The 17595-nt window shown below is 37.5% G+C and overlaps 1 pseudogene; it reads left to right on the forward strand.

The window, feature by feature from the left end:
• LOC129302987 (protein PIR-like) overlaps positions 1–17595 on the forward strand; it is a 30990-nt pseudogene that overhangs the window by 12244 nt on the left and 1151 nt on the right.

Genomic DNA, 17595 nt, shown 5'->3' on the forward strand with positions numbered 1-17595 from the left:
AATAATTTCAGCGGGTGCATCATGCAATTATACACAGTTCCATAAAGAGTTGTGCTAAAGAAAGCGGAATAAGGATGAGTAAGAGGTATAAAATGGGCATATTTACTCATTCTATCAATTAATACCCAAATTGTATCCTTACCATGAGATTTAGGAAGTCCTTCTATAAAATCCATTGTAATACTCTCCCAAACTCGACTTGGAATGGAAGAGGTTGCAACAGCCTTGGTGGAGCAATAGCTTCATATTTACAATGAGCACATGTATCACATTGCTTGATAAAATCTGTCACCTCATTAGTCAATTTTTTTTCCGCCAAAATAATGCTTTAATGAGTTAATCCTATGATAAGTGGCTTGAATTTCTGAATGCCCTCCTTGGGAACTAGAATGTAACCACTCCAAAATTTGTTGTTTCAGATTAGGCTCACTCCCAATTACTAGCTTTCCCTTCCTTCTCAACAATTCTCCATCCAAGAAAAATGTCCCAATGTACCACTATTTTCTTGAGCTTTCTTTTGTCTCTGAAACCACAGCATCACTTCCCCAACTTCCCTTGATTTTGTCCCGCAATTCAGGAGAAGACGTATCTAAAACCATCTGCATCAGTTGCTGTTTGGGTATTCTTGAGAGAGCATCAGCTGCTGAATTATTATTCCCCTTCTTATATTGTATTTTGTAGTCAAACCCAGCTAGTTTTGCAACCCAAATCATCTGCAATGAGGTCTTTAGCTTCTGTCCCAGTAGATATTTCAGACTTTGATGGTCAGACCTGATTTCAAACCATTTCCTCTCAAGGTACTGATGCCAATAAAGGACAGCAAGGACCACCGCCATTAATTCCTTTTCATATATAGAAAGGTGCTGGTGTCTTTCAGCTAAACCTTTGCTAAAGTAGGCAATTGGCTGCCCCTGCTGCATTAGTACTGCCCCCACGCCAAAACCACATGCATCTGTCTCCCCCACCACAATTCTTTAGTAAAATCAGGATGAGAAAGGACAGTTGCTGATGTTAATATCTCTTTGAGATTATTAAATGCTTTGGAGGCCACTTCTGACCATCTGAACCCATCCTTCTTAAGAAGGCAAGTTAGTGGCTTGGCTAAAGCTCCATAACCCTTGATAAACCTTCTGTAGTAACCTGCCAATCCGAAACGCCCTTAGTTGTTTCATGGTCTTAGGTTCAGGCCATTCAGCAATTGCTTGAATCTTCTTTGGATCTGTTTTAACTGTCCCTTTACCAATTAGATGACCCAAACATTCTACCTCATTGGCTGCAAAAGAACACTTGCTCATCTTGACATAATACTGATGTTTCCTCAAAATGGAAAATACTTCCTTAAGATGCTGCACATGATCATCCAAGTTAGCACTATAAATTAATATATCATCAAAAAATACTAGCACAAACCTTCTCAAATAAGGACGAAATATGCTATTCATGGCTTCTTGAAATGTGGCTGGGGCATTAGTTAGGCCAAATGGCATAACCAGCCACTCATAGTGCCTACTATGCGTTTTGAAAGCAGTTTCCCGACATCTCGAGGCACCTTTCGAATTTGGTGATAACCAGCTCTAAGATCTAGCTTAGTGAAATATTTTGCAGTATTCAATTCATCAAAAGGTCCTCTACCAAAGGAATAGGATATTGATTTTTTACTGTTTTCTTATTTAATTCTCTATAGTCTATACACATTCTCCAAGTTCCATCTTTTTTCTTAACTAAAACTATAGGAGCAGAAAATGGACTTGAGCTTTCTTGTATTACCCCCCTTGCAATAACTCTCCCACTAACCTTCAATAACATCTTTTTGAGCTGAGAGATATCTGTAAGGTTTTAAGTTTATAGGATTAGTTCCCTCCTGAAGAACAATAGAATGATCATGCCCCTTCCTGAAAGGTGGTAACCCTTTAGGCACTTCAAAGAGATCAGAAAACTCTGGTAATGTGGAAGAGATTACTTCTGGAATTTCTGAACAGCACTGGATAGAGAAAATTTCCACCCTTTCCTGCCCTTCTGGTATTAATTGTAACAAAAATACCTGACCAGTATTAAAATCTTCACTTTCCAGCCTCTTTGGCTGCACCACACGTAAGGTATTGGGAGGGGTAGCTTGAAGCTTACACATTTTCCCTTCAAGTAAAAAGAACATAGTTAGAGACTCATAATCCCAGAAAGCATTCTTAATACTTTTGAGCCATTTAAGCCCAAGTATCAAATCATAAGTAAGCAAATCAAGAACTCTAAAATCAAAAGAAAATTCTAAGCCCTGCATTTTCCATTTAAATCCTTCCCAAATGCCATGTATTCTAAGCCTTCTTCCCCTTGCCACTTCCACCCATGTTTCATGAGCTCCATCAGGTTGCCAACCCAGCTTCTGGGCTATACTAAGATCTAAAAAATCTTGAGTGCTGCCACTATCAATTAAATTCTGGAGCTGTCTCTGCCCACAATAGGCTGTGAGCCTCATGGAGGACACAGTATCCACTCCATCAATGGCATGGAGAGAAATAAAAGACTGGTCCTCATCTTCTTCTATCTCACTGGCCTCTTCCTGTTAAGCATCTTCCTCAGACTTATCTTGCACAGAATATAACTGCAATTTCTGTCTCTGAGGGCATTTGTGGTCGCGGGAGACTTTTTCATGGCAATAAAAGCACAAGTTTTTGATTCTATGTTCAGCTTCCTCTTCAGCCGAGAGGATCTTCATAGTGGGTCTGCTGCCTTTTTGACTAAAAGAAACATTTTTAACTAATAAAGAGGGCATCTTTTCCTTCGGTCGGGTCCCACTCCTAGTTAACACATTTTTTATTAACAGCCCACGTGTTCTGGCTTGAGGACGGTGTGGCCGAAGGTGACTGAGCCACGTACCCTCCATTCCTACCTTGTGTCTTCTTTTCAGTGTGCCTCACCGTCATCACTTCTTGCATTCTGGCCAATTTCCGAGCTTCCCTCAAAGTGTGCGGCTTGAATAGGTGAATTGGTCCTTCATAGTCCTCCCGAAGACCCGATAGATAGATGTCTACCAGATATTCTTCGGGTAACCGAAGTTTGCACGCTATCATATCGAACTCGTCGTTGTAGTCGACCAGCGTTCCACGTTGCTTCAGGCAAGCGAGGTTGCTTATCGGTGTCTTATGAACTAGTCCGAAATGGTCCTTTATTTGCTTGGTATATTCTTCCCAGGTAGGCCGCATTCCTTCCCACGTCTTCTCGTACGCTTGATGCCATTGGAAGGCTTGTGGGTCAAGATGCATACTTGCAATCTTGATCTTGGATTCTTCCTGCTTTTCATCTAGCTCAAAATACCTTTCACACTTCAAGAGCCAGCCGCCGAGCGCATCCTCTCTCGTAAACCTGGGAAACTCCATCTTCGTAAACTGAGTGGGTCTCTTATATTCTCTTGTATCATTCCCTTCTCGGTGCCTACGATCATCAAGGTCATGCTGCCGGTCAAGGTTCTGTCCATTTCGAGGATTACCCTCTCGTTCAGCATCTCGATCCCTAACCAGTAATTGGAGTTGCTGGGAGAGCCCATCAACCAGGTCAGTCAAAGCCTCAATCTTGCCATTATTTTCTTCAATCTTGACCAAGTAGTCTTCCATCTGATGCTGATCTTGTTTGATGTGTCTCTGAGTCTTGACCATATATCATGCGAACCGGAGAGAGAGAAGGGGGGAGAGAGAGAGAGAGGTCGAGGAGCGTTAGCTCTGATACCACTATTGTGTAGGAATAATTTGAGCTTGTAGGAACTAGGGAGAAATGAGGGAAAAGATGAGAGAAGAACAGAAAGATAGGTAGAGTCAGAGAGAAATGAGAGATTAAAGAGAGGTCGAGAGAAATTGAGGAACAAAGGAAATCGTATTTAGTCACTGCTGAGATAAGAAACTATAATACAAATGCCTTAATATATATAGGCTCACTCACTTACCTAACGGCTAATTTCACAGCACCGCTAACTAAACTGTTTTAACTAACTAATATTAACATTTTATAAACTATAACAGATTAGTGGCTAAATCTGAATCTTTTGGGGGTTATATATTTTATATGATATATATTTGGCCATTGTACATTATGTGAATTGGATGGTGAAGATAATTCCTTTTACATCATTCATGACGGGCTTAAGATTTGGTTTTTACATTGTATCCCTCTTTTATGTTTTATCATAAATTAACTAGATGTCATGGTGATCACCAGTACTTAGAAATTATCTTGAAAGCCAGGGACTCTCTAAGATATTTCTGAACTTACAAGTGGTATAGAATGCTTTGGTTTCTAGACATGCTTCAGTTTTATTGACTCTTAGAAGTTCAATCATGCTTGCAGTCACTGTTGCAACGTTGACAGACCTTGGTTTCTTATGGTTTCGGGAATTTTATTTAGAGTCTTCTCGAGTCATTCAGGTAAATAAATAACTCTTGTGTGTGCATATAACTGAATTTTCTGTTTTCTGAACCACATTTTTCTTCTTAAGCATGTGCTTAATTATCAGTCATGCATTAAATAGGCGTTGTTGTGGTCATATTAAGACAGGAAATTGAAGTAAGCTGAAATGAACTTCTCTGTTAAGTTCTACGACTACCCTCAAGTCGGAGCAGCTTAAAATTTTCCAAGATACTTGCAAGATATTGCGTTTTGATTGCTTATAGGAATTTGTTCATGGGGATGATTCTATGTGAACCACTTCATCCAACAATTTAAGTTGTTAAGTAAGGACCTGTGAATTATTGTATGTATGGGCTTGCTTTGCATATAATTTTTCATTTTTTTTGGGGGTCCTCTGGCAGATAATGATTTTCCTCTTGAGAATATCTGTCGTCTAATTGCCACCTCTGCCCACACCCCAAACTAGATCTTGTTAGTTTCTCCAGACTTCTCAAGGAAGATGGAAGTCAGTCTACATATTTGATGTGGCAATGTATTTTATCTGAAGGAAAAAATGGTTGTAGCAAGCTGCATATATCTTGATCTTTCTACATCCTTCTGATGGATTTCCATATATATATGTATATATATAAACTCTGATCTGTCAATATTTGCTTAGAGTTTCCTTTGTTTTGCTAGAGATTTCTTTTCTAGCATCTAGATCTAAAGTTGTAGCTTCTTTACTTTCTGATTCGTGCTCATACGTGTCTGTTTTTCTTCCTCTTCCTTGAATAAAAATTGTGATTTTGCTCCTATAGTTTCCAATTGAGTTCTCTCTTCCCTGGATGTTGGTGGATTGTGTACTTGAGTCACCAAATTGTGGGCTTCTGGAGAGTGTTCTGATGCCATTTGACGTCTATAATGATTCAGCACAGCAAGCACTAGTCGTGCTGAAGCAACGGTTCCTCTATGATGAAATTGAAGCTGAGGTATAATCCTTGGGGAAAATGACAATTATGGATCTTGTAAAGATATTAATGACAATTAAAGATCTCAAATTATTGAAAATTATGGACCTTGTATAGATATTAATGACAATTAAAGACCACAGGTTATTGAAATTTCATATGAAGACCATGGTCTTTGTTAAAATACTTCTAATTATTGAAATGACCAATAGAATGTTACTCATTAATTTAAGGAAAGTTGTGAATTTAAGGAAAATCATTGTGAATATATAGAAAATCAATCATGAATGGATAGATAGTTTCATGAATGTATATATTATCACTTGTGAATTTTAGGATAATCTCTTGTGGATTTGGGAAAGTCACTTGTGAGTTTATGAAAAATCAGTTGTGAATAGGTATTCAGAAATGTAAGAGTCTCTAAATCATTGATTTACAATTATAACTATTTAGATCTATTCACAATTGACGTTTCTTTTATTTACAAGTGACTTCTTTAAATTGATATTTGACTGTTTCTAAATCACAAGTGTTGACTCATAAATTCATGAGACTATCTATTCATTTATGGCTGAATTTTCCTAAATTTATACCTTCCTCAAATTCACAACTGAGTATCCTTAAATTCATAGGTGACAAAGCATTTATCTATTCACAATTGACTTTCCATTGATTTTTAAGTACATTCTTTTAATTCATAACTAACTTTACTTAAATTCATGAGTCACATTTCATTGGTTATTTTTTAATAATTATTTATTTTAGTTACAAATAAAAACCATAGTCCTTCCATAACAATTTTTCATTAATGCTTTCACAAGATCTGTAATTGTCATTTTCCAATCCTTTTTTTTTTTAACCCCATGCTAGATATTATTAGATCAATTGCATGGGGCACTGAAAATTCTTCATTAAGTTTATGCAATTGCTCTTAAGTGTATGCAAGTTAAATGTAATTAAGTAAAGCGCTTAATTTTTTGAAGTAAATAATGGTTTCAAACTCCGCCTATGTTTATAGCCGGTCCCAAGCCCGGGTAAAGGAGGAGGGTTGTGTTAGGCCATCAACAGCCAATGTAAAAATTTGTTGAATCTATCATGAACATGGACAATAGACGTTATAATGTTAATGCTAGGTCGTTGCCCATAAGTAACGCGCTGCATGGTTCGAGTACAGTGATAAGTGAGTTAGAGCCGCTGCATCGGCGCCCGAATGTAGTGTTAAATGAGCAAGGGCTACCGTGTCATTCTGGACGCACGCGGCTAAAGAAGTTAGTCCATAAGCAAAATTAGATTTGGTACTTGGAATGTTGGGACATTAAATTGTAAATCTGTAGAGGTTGTAGGGGTTATGATTCAAAGGAAAATCAATATCCTTTGCTTGCAAGAAACAAAATGGCGTGGAGAAGGAGCTAAGGATATTCAAGGTTTCAAACTTTGGTATACAGGAAAAGTAAGTGCACGCAATGGAGTAGGCATCATTATAGATAAGGAGTGGAAGAAGAACGTTGTAGAAGTTAGCAGAATTGGAGACAGAATTATTTCTTTAAAAATGATAATTGGACGTGAGACTGTTAATATTGTTAGCGCTTATGCGCCGCAAGTCGGGACAGAAGCCAGTCTTAAGGAATTATTTTGGGAGGATCTGGAGGGGTTGATTCGACACATACCACAGAGTGAAAAGATTTTTATTGGAGGAGACTTTAATGGGCATGTCGGGAGGGAAGCTGGTCAGTATGCGAGGGTGCATGGTGGTTTTTGTTTTGGAGAGCTAAACAATGAAGGGCAAACTCTTCTTGATTTCTCATTGGCGTATGATTTTAAGATTGCCAACACTTGTTTCAAGAAGAGAGATGAGCATCTCATCACTTACAAAAGTGGAGCCTCAAGGTCGCAGATTGATTTTCTTTTGGTTAGGAACACAGATAGAAAACTTTGTAAAAATTGTAAGGTGATCCCTGGAGATGCTGTAACGACACAACATAGGGTTCCTAGTCCTTGATGTGTGTATTATGAGTAAAATCCAAAAACGTCGACAAGTAGTAACACCAAAGATTAGGTGGTGGCAATTAAAAGGTGAGAAGCAAGATATTTTCAAGCGAAATCTTTTGGATAAAGGAATTTGGGATTCTCAGGGAAGTGCTAACATCATATGGGAGGATATGGCTAAAAAGATACGGGAGGTTGCAAAAGTAGTTTTGGGAGAATCGAAAGGTTCTGGTCCGAGAGATAAGGAGTCTTGGTGGTGGAATAATAGTGTACAGGACAAAATCAAGTATAAGAAGAACTGTTTTAAAGCCATACATTTGTGTAACAATGAGGAAATTGGGAGAGGTACCGTATGGCTAAGAAGGAAACTAAGAGAGCTGTGGGTGAAGCTCGTTCCAAAGCTTTTGAAGAATTTTATAAGAACCTTGAGACGAAGGAAGGAGAGCAAAATATTTATAAGATTGCCAAGAGTAGGGAAAGAAAATCAAGAGATCTAGAACAGGTAAGGTGTATTAAGGATGAAGAGGGAAGAATTTTAGTTACAGATGATGAAATTAAAAATAGATGGGAGACTTATTTTTCTAAACTTTTCAATGATGGAGAGGATTCATCTAGTAATTGGAGGATTTAGTAACTGGTGAAGGAGAACAAAATTTGTCATTCTATCGAAAAATACGTGATAAGGAGGTAAAGGAAGCTCTTAAGAAAATGGCAAATGGTAGAGCTAACAGACCTGATTGTATATCTATCGAAGCGTGGAAATGTTTAGGTGAAGAAGGGTGAGATGGTTAACTAAGTTATTTAATGTGATTTTACAGTCCAAGAAAATGCCTGATGAGTGGAGGAGAAGTACATTAATTCCTATTTATAAAAAAAAGGAGATATTCAGAATTGTACTAACTATAGAGGGATTAAACTCATGAGCCACACAATGAAATTTGTGGGAGAAAGTAATTGAGCACAGGTTGAGATTGGAGACAAGTATTTCTGAGAATCAATTTGGTTTTATGCCAGGTAGATCAACTACAGAGGCAATTTATCTACTAAGGGGATTAATGGAAAAGTATCGTTGTAAAGATAAAGATCTACACATGGTTTTTTATTGATTTGGAAAAAGCTTATGACCGTATACCAAGAGAAGTGCTTTGGAAAGCGTTGGAAAAAAAGGGAGTACGGATTGCTTATATTAAAGCCATACAAGATGTATGAGGGGATAAAAACTAGTATAAGAACGCCTAGTGGTCAAACAAAGGATTTTCCTATAAAGATTGGACTACATCAGGGATCATCTCTGAGTCCTTATTTGTTCAACTTGATTTAAATGTTTTGACGGAACATATTCAAGAGGAAATCCCGAAATGTATGCTCTTCGCGGATGATATAGTTCTTATAGCAGAGACAAGAGAAGAGGTTAATTGCAAACTTGAGTTATGGAGGAGGACATTGGAGTCGAAAGGTTTTCGTCTGAGTAGAAGTAAGACGGAATATTTATATTGTAAATTTGGTAAAGGACTATTCGAAAATAATTTGGAAGTGAAATTGGGAGATCAAATTATACCTCAAGTGGAAAAGTTTAGATATTTGGGAGCCATTATTCAAAATGATGGCGAAATCAGTGGAGATATTTCACATAGAATTCAAGCTGGGTGGTTTAATTGGAGAAAGCTAAAGGAGTTATTTGTGACCGTAAGGTGCCTAATAAACTTAAAGGAAAGTTTTATCGTACTGCTATCAGACCGGCAATGTTTATATAGTAGTGAATGTTGGGCTCTAACGGGACAGCAAGAGCATAAAGTTGGAGTAGCAGAGATGAGAATGTTACGATGGATGTGCGGACATACACGTAAAGATAAAATTCGAAATGAGCACATACGTGAAAAAGTGAGGGTGGCACCTATTGAGGAAAAAATGGTAGAAAATCGGTTGAGATGGTTTGGGCATGTACAAAGAAGACCAAGGGAGGCACCAGTGAGAAGAGTGGAACATATAACTTTGAGTCCGATTAAGAGAGGTAGAGGAAGGCCTAAGAGAACACTCTTGGAAGTTGTTGAACGTGATCTTTTAATTAATAATATTTCTAAAAGCTTAATAAATGATAGAGCACAATGGCGTCTTGCAATCCATGTAGCCGACCCCACCTAGTGGGATAAAGGCTTGTTGTTGTTGTTGTTGTTGTTTGTAAAATAAATGGTTTCACATGTGCCAGTTTATTCTTAAACTGTTTACATTGAACTTCTTAACAGGTGGACCATTGTTTTGATATATTTGTTTCAAGATTATGTGAAACTATTTTCACATATCAAAAGCTGGGCAGCAAGGTGTGCTCTTTTTCCTCTCTTGGTTGTTCAACTTTGTTGTTGATATATTGCAAACTATTATTTTGCTTGCAAATACTGCAGTGAATTACTTGATCCTTCTTTCCTCTTCGCCTCAGACAATGCTGAAAGGTATTCTGTCCAGCCTATGAGGTTCAATATGCTGCTGAAGATGACTAAAGTCAAGGTTAATGCTTAATTCCTTCTTAGTGCTTGCCTCCTATGATTTGATTTGGTGCATTCAAGTGAAAGCTAGATAACGACGTGTCAATATGTGTAGCAATATGTGTTTGTCAAACTCTACCTCTCTAACTTTGTAGTGTAGATATTAAAATCATAACCCAATTACAAATTCCCTCAATTGTCAAAGTCTTCAGAGACATATAGTAGTCAATTTAGCTTGAATAGGAATAAATATGTACATGATCTACCGTCTAGTAGGTTCATGTTTCATGGTCTATCCCTCCTTCCATATATAACCCCCCTCCAAGTCAGATGCATGTGTGCACACACAAGCTCATATCATAAAGATTCCTCAGATATGTGCCTGCTGATTGATCACTATGGCCGGAACAGCATTCCTCTCATATACTTTGCATTCTACTAACTGTTATGATGCACAGCTACTTGGGAGGACTATCAATCTGCGAAGTTTGATTGTTGAAAGGATGAACAAGGTTTTCCGTGAAAATCTGGAGTTCCTTTTTGATCGTTTTGAGTGTCAGGACCTGTGTGCCATAGTGGTTAGTAGGTTTACTTACGGATGTTTTTTTTTTTTTAAAGAATCATTAACTGAAGCAACACAACCATTTTATTGCAGGAGCTAGAGATGTTATTGGATGTCTTAAAACATGCCCATGAATTACTGTCTAGAGATCTTTCCGTAGATTCCTTCAGTCTCATGTTGAATGAGATGCAAGAGAACATTTCTCTCGTGTCCTTTTCTAGCCGACTGGCCTCTCAGGTGTTTGTCTTTCTTCTCTCTGCATATGAATAATTATGAATATGAAGATTATTTTGCTGCTATACCAAATTAGACATCACTATTTGAATGGTAAATGATAGTACATGGCTTGAGCTATTTCTTAGCTTTTCATATAATTTGTTTGTGTGTATGCTAGATTTGGTCAGAGATGCAAAGTGATTTTTTGCCCAATTTCGTTCTTTGCAATACCACTCAACGTTTTATCAGATCAGCAAAGGTTATTCCTCTACAAAAGCCATCTATACCCTCTGCCAAGCCTAACTTCTATTGCGGCACTCAAGTAAGCATTATCCACATTCTTTTTTAATCTATTCTATATCAATTGTTTATTCTTTTTTAATCTGCAATCAATAATAAACCAATTGTGATATTGTTTGAGAGCCACAGTTGTGCCCAACACCTTAGTTATTCCTTCTAGTTTCGCCTTTTTTGTCCTTCAAAACTATCTTGTTTGTCTGGTTGTCTATTTTGGCTTTCCTCTCTCCTAAACTAGAGGGGCTATTAGTAGTATACTCTTTGTATGGATTTACCACCTTCAAGCATCTGCAACCTATATTATTTTTTGAAAGACTTCTTGTGATACTCATAAAATAATTTTTTTTTCTTGAGGACATGCGTGTTTCTCACATTATTCTGTTTTTATGGTAGGATTTGAACTCTGCTCATCAAAGTTTTGCACGACTGCATAGTGGATTTTTTGGAATACCTCACATGTTTTCGATTGTTCGACTTCTAGGATCTAGATCATTACCATGGCTTATTCGAGCTCTTCTAGATCACATATCCAACAAGGTATGTTAGGCAATAGAGCTTTAGAGTTACCTTTCATGCTTTGCTTTTTTACAGTGAATGTATCCATTGCATGTTGCTCTAGGTGATAAGTCCTGAAACACACAATGGGATGGGAGAAATTTACTATAACAATTTGACTGAGTAGTTAGTTAATTGATTGAAAGTAAGTAGTAGTCAAGTTTAGGAACTACGGATGCCAACACTATAGAGTCAGAAATTAGAATACTCCCTTTTCCATTAAGGTGCTAAGGAGCCATCTGTAATCTCAGCTGTAACGTTTCCAACACATGGAGTGTAAGTGGAAAACAACTCATGACAATGAGTCGTGTCGTCGGAGGCTCCTGAATTAACAATCCAGACTATGGCTTTGTGAGATGTTTGTAAGGCTTGAAGAAACGTTCCTCTTTTAGCAATTGTTGCTTTAGGCCCATATTTTGCCGCTGACACTATGGTCTCAATTTGGTTACCTTTATTAGAATATTTAGGAGAGTCCAAATAACCACTCTTCAAGCTTTCCATGAGATGAAACCCATATAGTAGAGGAGAATCAGTACCCACATTCTAAGAGCACTCCAAACTCCTTCAAATAGACCCCTAAACACCCTATAGGGATAACTGAATGTGGAGGGAAGGGTACCCAATTGTGGATGATGCCTGGATCTTGTCGGAAAAGGGTCTTTGTTGCCAAAAAGAGAAGTCATGGCCTGAATAGAGGTTTCATGCGCTTCCACGTGCCACCAGGCAAGCATTGATGTCGGACCTTTAGGCAGTGCATGTGGGCCACGCATGCTAGCGATCGCCATGTCCTGAGGGGTTTCATCGATCGGAGCTGTCCAAGCACACGTAAGGGGGCGATGAGAGCCACGACGGTCTTGAACATCACCTGCATCATAGCCCTAGGGTGTTGGACGGAATACCTTACGCAATCAATAACTCATAAAACCTTAATGATGATTTTGGATCATTTGCTATGATACCATGTGGAATTTGAGAGAAAATAATATTTCTCATTGATTCAATACTGAGTACAAGCTGACTACATACATACACAAGGGGAAATAAATATTAATAAAGTCTGATAAAGCCTAATAAAGACTCTACAATATTTACAATAAATACCAAATATTCCCATAGTAACAAACTAACTTTTACTCTTCTACTATTACTAGTTCTTTAAGCTACACGTTTCTTAAGTATAAATCTGATAGGTGCTCAAAATAACTAAAATAAGAATAACTCTATTAGGATGATATAGAACAAGAATCTCGTTCTATATTTTTCTTAATAGCCACGCTCAGGAGAATCTCCAAAGGGTTTAAAAGACTATTTTATTGATAAACTGATATGATAGCTTCTAAGTTGCTAGTCATATTTATGATGCTAAATACAATCTAAAATAATGGATAAAATCTAGATAACTAGATAACTAAATAATATCTCCTATAATCTAAAATACTGAATAAAATCTAAATAGATAAACTACTAGATCTAAATAAAATCTAAAGAATAAATCTGACTAAATAAAATACTAAATCTAAAGAAATATCAAATACTGAGCAAAATAAACAATGAAATCAATCTGTATTTATCTTTTGACGCTTTCTTCTTGAATAAGTCTTCATGGAAATATTATCTGGAATCTTATCAAAATCACTTTCTCACCACACCCTTCCCCCCCCCCCCAAAAAAAACAAGAAAAGAAAAAAAGTCAAGTTGTATGTTATAAAAAAAGTCAATCTGTAACCTTGAAGGATTGTCAATTGTGGCTTAAGCTGGAAAATCTATGAATTGGCTCCTAAGTTGTTAGAGTGGACTACTTTTCTTGACAATGTTGCTAGGAAAACCGCAACGGGAATTTTTAGGTGGTTCTTGTGGTTTTTCTTGATTCCTTTCTTGGGGCGCTTATTTTTCTTCCTTGGTGCCTATTAGGTAATGTCCAAATCTGCTTTGATAAGGAGATTTATTATCCTTGACAAGTCCATGAGCTTGATTAGGATATGTCTCCTTTTCTCCCTTTTGTACACACATGCACAAGCTCACTTGGTTGAATACTAGAGCATATTTTATCTACTCTTCCCTATTGTCCTAAAGATATTTATGGTCTTGGATTATTATACTCGACCCATGAATCACCTTCAGTAGATACCATACCCTTACCTGCAAATGGTTCTGTCTCTTTACTCATGCATTGTCCAATCTTAGGCCTAATAGATCCCTTCATTCTTGTCCTCTCCCAGCCCAAGAGTCTAGTTTGCCTATGGCCCTTTCTCTCTTTCTATAATACAACCATGAAGGCTTCCTTGTTGTAACTTGCCATAAGCTTGATGGAACTAGTTATCTACAACTATCCTCATCTGTGATAGAACCTTAGACATATAGAGCGAAAAGAAAGGAAAATGCCTTTACTGGATGACATGAGCAAGAATCTTATCTTAATTCATAAAACTAATAAAGCCTCCCCCTCCCCTCTCATCTTAATACAGCCATAGAGGCTTCTGACTCATAACTTGCCATAGGGATATATTTGATTTCATAGGGATCAATTTTATTTCTGTGATGAATGTGAACGAAAGTAATACACCCAAAGACTTGCAAAGAGAGGTGATTTTGAAGGTGAGGATTGGAATGGGTAGTATGAAGAACATCAAGGGGGGTTTGGAATGATAAGATATGGCTAGGTATCCTATTGATAAGATGGGTGGCAGCTAGGATAGCATCACCCTAATAACATCTGGACACATTATGGGTGAGAAGAAGGGCTTTGGCGACATCCATATGTGGTGATTTTTTCTTTCAGCTATCTCATTTTGTTGGGGGTGTGAGCACACGTGCTTTTATGAATAATGCTGTGTTATTTAAGGAAATTGCCTAGGGCACTACTAATGAACTTTGTACTATTATCAGTATGAAGAATTTTTATGGTTGTTTGGAACTGGGCTATAATCATATGGTAGAAATTCACAAATATGGAGACAACCTTAGTTTTTTCTTTGAGGAGGTAGGTCCAACAAACTTGAGTATGATTATCAATAGGTTTTATAAACATTTTTTATGGGTACGATTTGAAATGTAGTTGGGTCCCCAAAGGTCACTATGGATAGTGGCGAAAGGTTGGGATGTTTGATAAATATTGTGAGAAAATATAGTTCTTTAGTGCTTTGCGAGTTCACAAACATCACAATAAAACTTGGAAACATCTTTATTAGAGTAAACATAATGAAACATTTGACTTAAATACTGAAAATTTGGATGACCAAAACGTTGGTGCCATAGCAAAAGGTCGTTATTCCTAGGAAGGGTGACTTTATTGCTAATACTACCATTCTTTATGAAAGGTGCATCAAAGTAGTAAAGACCGTCAAATTCCTTAGTGCTGCCAATCATTGTCCCCATTGACAGTTCCTAAAGCACACAATAAGTGGCATAGAAGTTAGCATGGCAATGTTTGTTCCTGTTCAGTTTATGAACAGATAATAAATTGCACTTCAAATTGGGAACATGAAATACAAAGTAAAGAGTAAGCTTATCAGAAATTTTGACATCTCCTATCCCAACCACAAGAGGTAAAGAGGCATCAGAAATTTTAACCTTAAGAGAATCATCTCACGGTGTATAAGTAGTAAAAAGTGCAGTGGTTATTCGTCATATGATCAGAAGCACTAGAGTCAACAATCCAGAATCTTCCAATACATAAATGTTGAATAGCACTTAAGGCTTGTAAGAAGTTACTGTTGTGAACTATGGTTGCTGCTGGTTGTTGGGACAAACCAGGCATTTGGAGTGTGTTTAAAAAATTCATAAATTTAGTGAATTGATTATATGAGAATGCTTGAGGTGCGAGACTTCCATCATTAAGTTTCTCTATACTGACATGATAACCACGCCCCTGGGCTTTTTGGGTTTTCAATCTGGAGGTTTTCCATGAATATCCCAACAAGTCTCTTTCGTATGGCCTACCGTTTTATAGTGCTCACAGACAAGTTTTGTTTTTTTGGTTTCTTGAGGTGTTGAATCAACACCTCTAGCTGCAAGTGCTGATGGTTCAAGTGCATTGTTGGTTGGATGATTATCATTTTGTAGCATAACTCGTCGTCGAGAATCTTCATGCCTAACTTTAGCAAAGGCTTCATAAACAGATGGTAGTGGAACACGGCTAAGTATTCTCCCCCTTACGACATCGAGATCTGTGTTGAGGCCAATAAGGAATTCAAATAAATGTTCCTTATTGGCTTGTTTCTCATATTGGGCAGCATCCTCGGCATTTTTTCATGATGCCTCATTATTCAAATCCAACTCTTGCCAGAGTGCAGTCATATCGAGATAATATTCGTTAAGGCTGCAGGATCCTTGTGTCATGCGCCACAACTTGCTTTTGATTTTGAAAATTTTGAGACATTTTCTCCATCAGAATACACTTCTCGAATTGCTTCCCATATTTCTCATGTAGTAGGTGGAAACATAAAGCTTCGTTTAATTGCTAGAGCCTAGAGCCATAGCATTAATAAGCCAGGAGGCAGCCATGGAATTTTTGTTCTTCCGTTTCTATGGAGCTTAGAGTTTGGAATTATCGGGCATTTCAAAATCCCCATTGAGATATCTGAGACGCCCATGGCCTTCCCTGGCTAGCTTCACAGATTGCACCTATTCTTGGTAGTTGTTGCCAGTGAGTTTCTCTGGCACGATGAGGACAGCAGACTCTGTGGTGCGCTCGACCCCTTCCTTGGCGTCAACTTGGACTCAAACCATTGGAGCTCTTGGTTTCAGTCGGGTTGTGTTTTGGACCATGCGACTCCCCTTGTGCCTCCACATCATCGTCTTTTGAAGTGAGTAAATTCTTGATTTCTCCCTCTTGCTCTAATACCATGTGAGTTGAGAATCAAAAAACTGAATGTATATTATTTACAAGAGCTGAATGATGCAATATATATAGTAGAAGAATCCTTCAAATCACTTAATATACGCCTACACATCTACAAATCTGCGAGCAATAAAAATCTGATTGCAACGGTCAGATCAGAGAAGAATCAGGGATTATGATAAATTGAAATTAATCCATCAAAAACAGATTGATTATCAGGATTTTCTACCTTAGGCATCTCATACTACCCTAGTCTCCATCCAAATGCTTGTATAAATAAGCTTATTAGTCAGATCATCTAACTTCTGTAATATCCTGATGGGCTTTCAAAGTGTGACTGAAACAAGGAGAAGTGGGGAGGATTAAAAATATTGACTGATGAAGGTCATATATAGATGGTTGTCATGTAGGGGACTGACAGACATACATGTATGCATACAGTGTATGCAAATGCATCCTTGTGTTTCCAAATATTTGGATCTGGGGTTAAAAAAAAAAAAAACCATGCGTCAGTAAAATTTTATGTGTGCTATTCTCAGATAACTATGATTGAACCAATGATCACTGGATTGCAAGAATCATTGCCGAAAACTATTGGACTTCTGCCTTTTGATGGAGGTGTGACAGGTATGTCAACATGTCGAAAACTCCTTATGTCTTTTTTTTTATGCCAACCGCCCAATTTATCCTATGCATAACATCTTCATCAATTTTGTACCATTGATCCTGAATTTTGACACTTGTATACAATTGTTAAGATAAATCATAAATTTGGGATCTTTATTTAGGTATTAGATGCTTCTTAAATCTTTATTATTCTTTTTTTTTTTTTCATTTCATGGTCATATGATTGAGCTTGATGGTCATATAACACATGATGATGCTTTTATGTAGCTGTTGTACTGAATTTGGTTATTTTTCTTGCAGCTTGTGTGAGACTCGTTAAAGAACATCTTAAACTGGGGGACAAAGGCTGAGCTGAAAACAGAAGTTCTCCGTGGATTAAAGAGATTGGGAAGTGTACTATACTGGATGGGACTTCTAGATATTGTGTTGGTTGGTAACTTGCCATAAGCTTGAATGATCATAGATACTAAATGATGTGGTTCAGCATTATGATGATATGGCTCTACTCAATTTGGATGCATGGGTTTTTACGTATACACCAAAAAAGTAGAAGAACTACATTGTGCAAACATTTCTCATATATATTATGCACAACAGCTAGGTAATGTGTAATGAGTTAAAAGTACAAATCTTGCCCTGGAAGTTTCAGCAAATGGCTTTTCAAAGGGGTTTCCCACGTTTTTCCACGGGTTT

Source organism: Prosopis cineraria, unplaced genomic scaffold, assembly GCF_029017545.1.
Source record: "Prosopis cineraria cultivar Desert tree isolate PC_DT_omini unplaced genomic scaffold, ASM2901754v1 PC1, whole genome shotgun sequence".
Lineage (NCBI taxonomy): Eukaryota > Viridiplantae > Streptophyta > Magnoliopsida > Fabales > Fabaceae > Prosopis > Prosopis cineraria.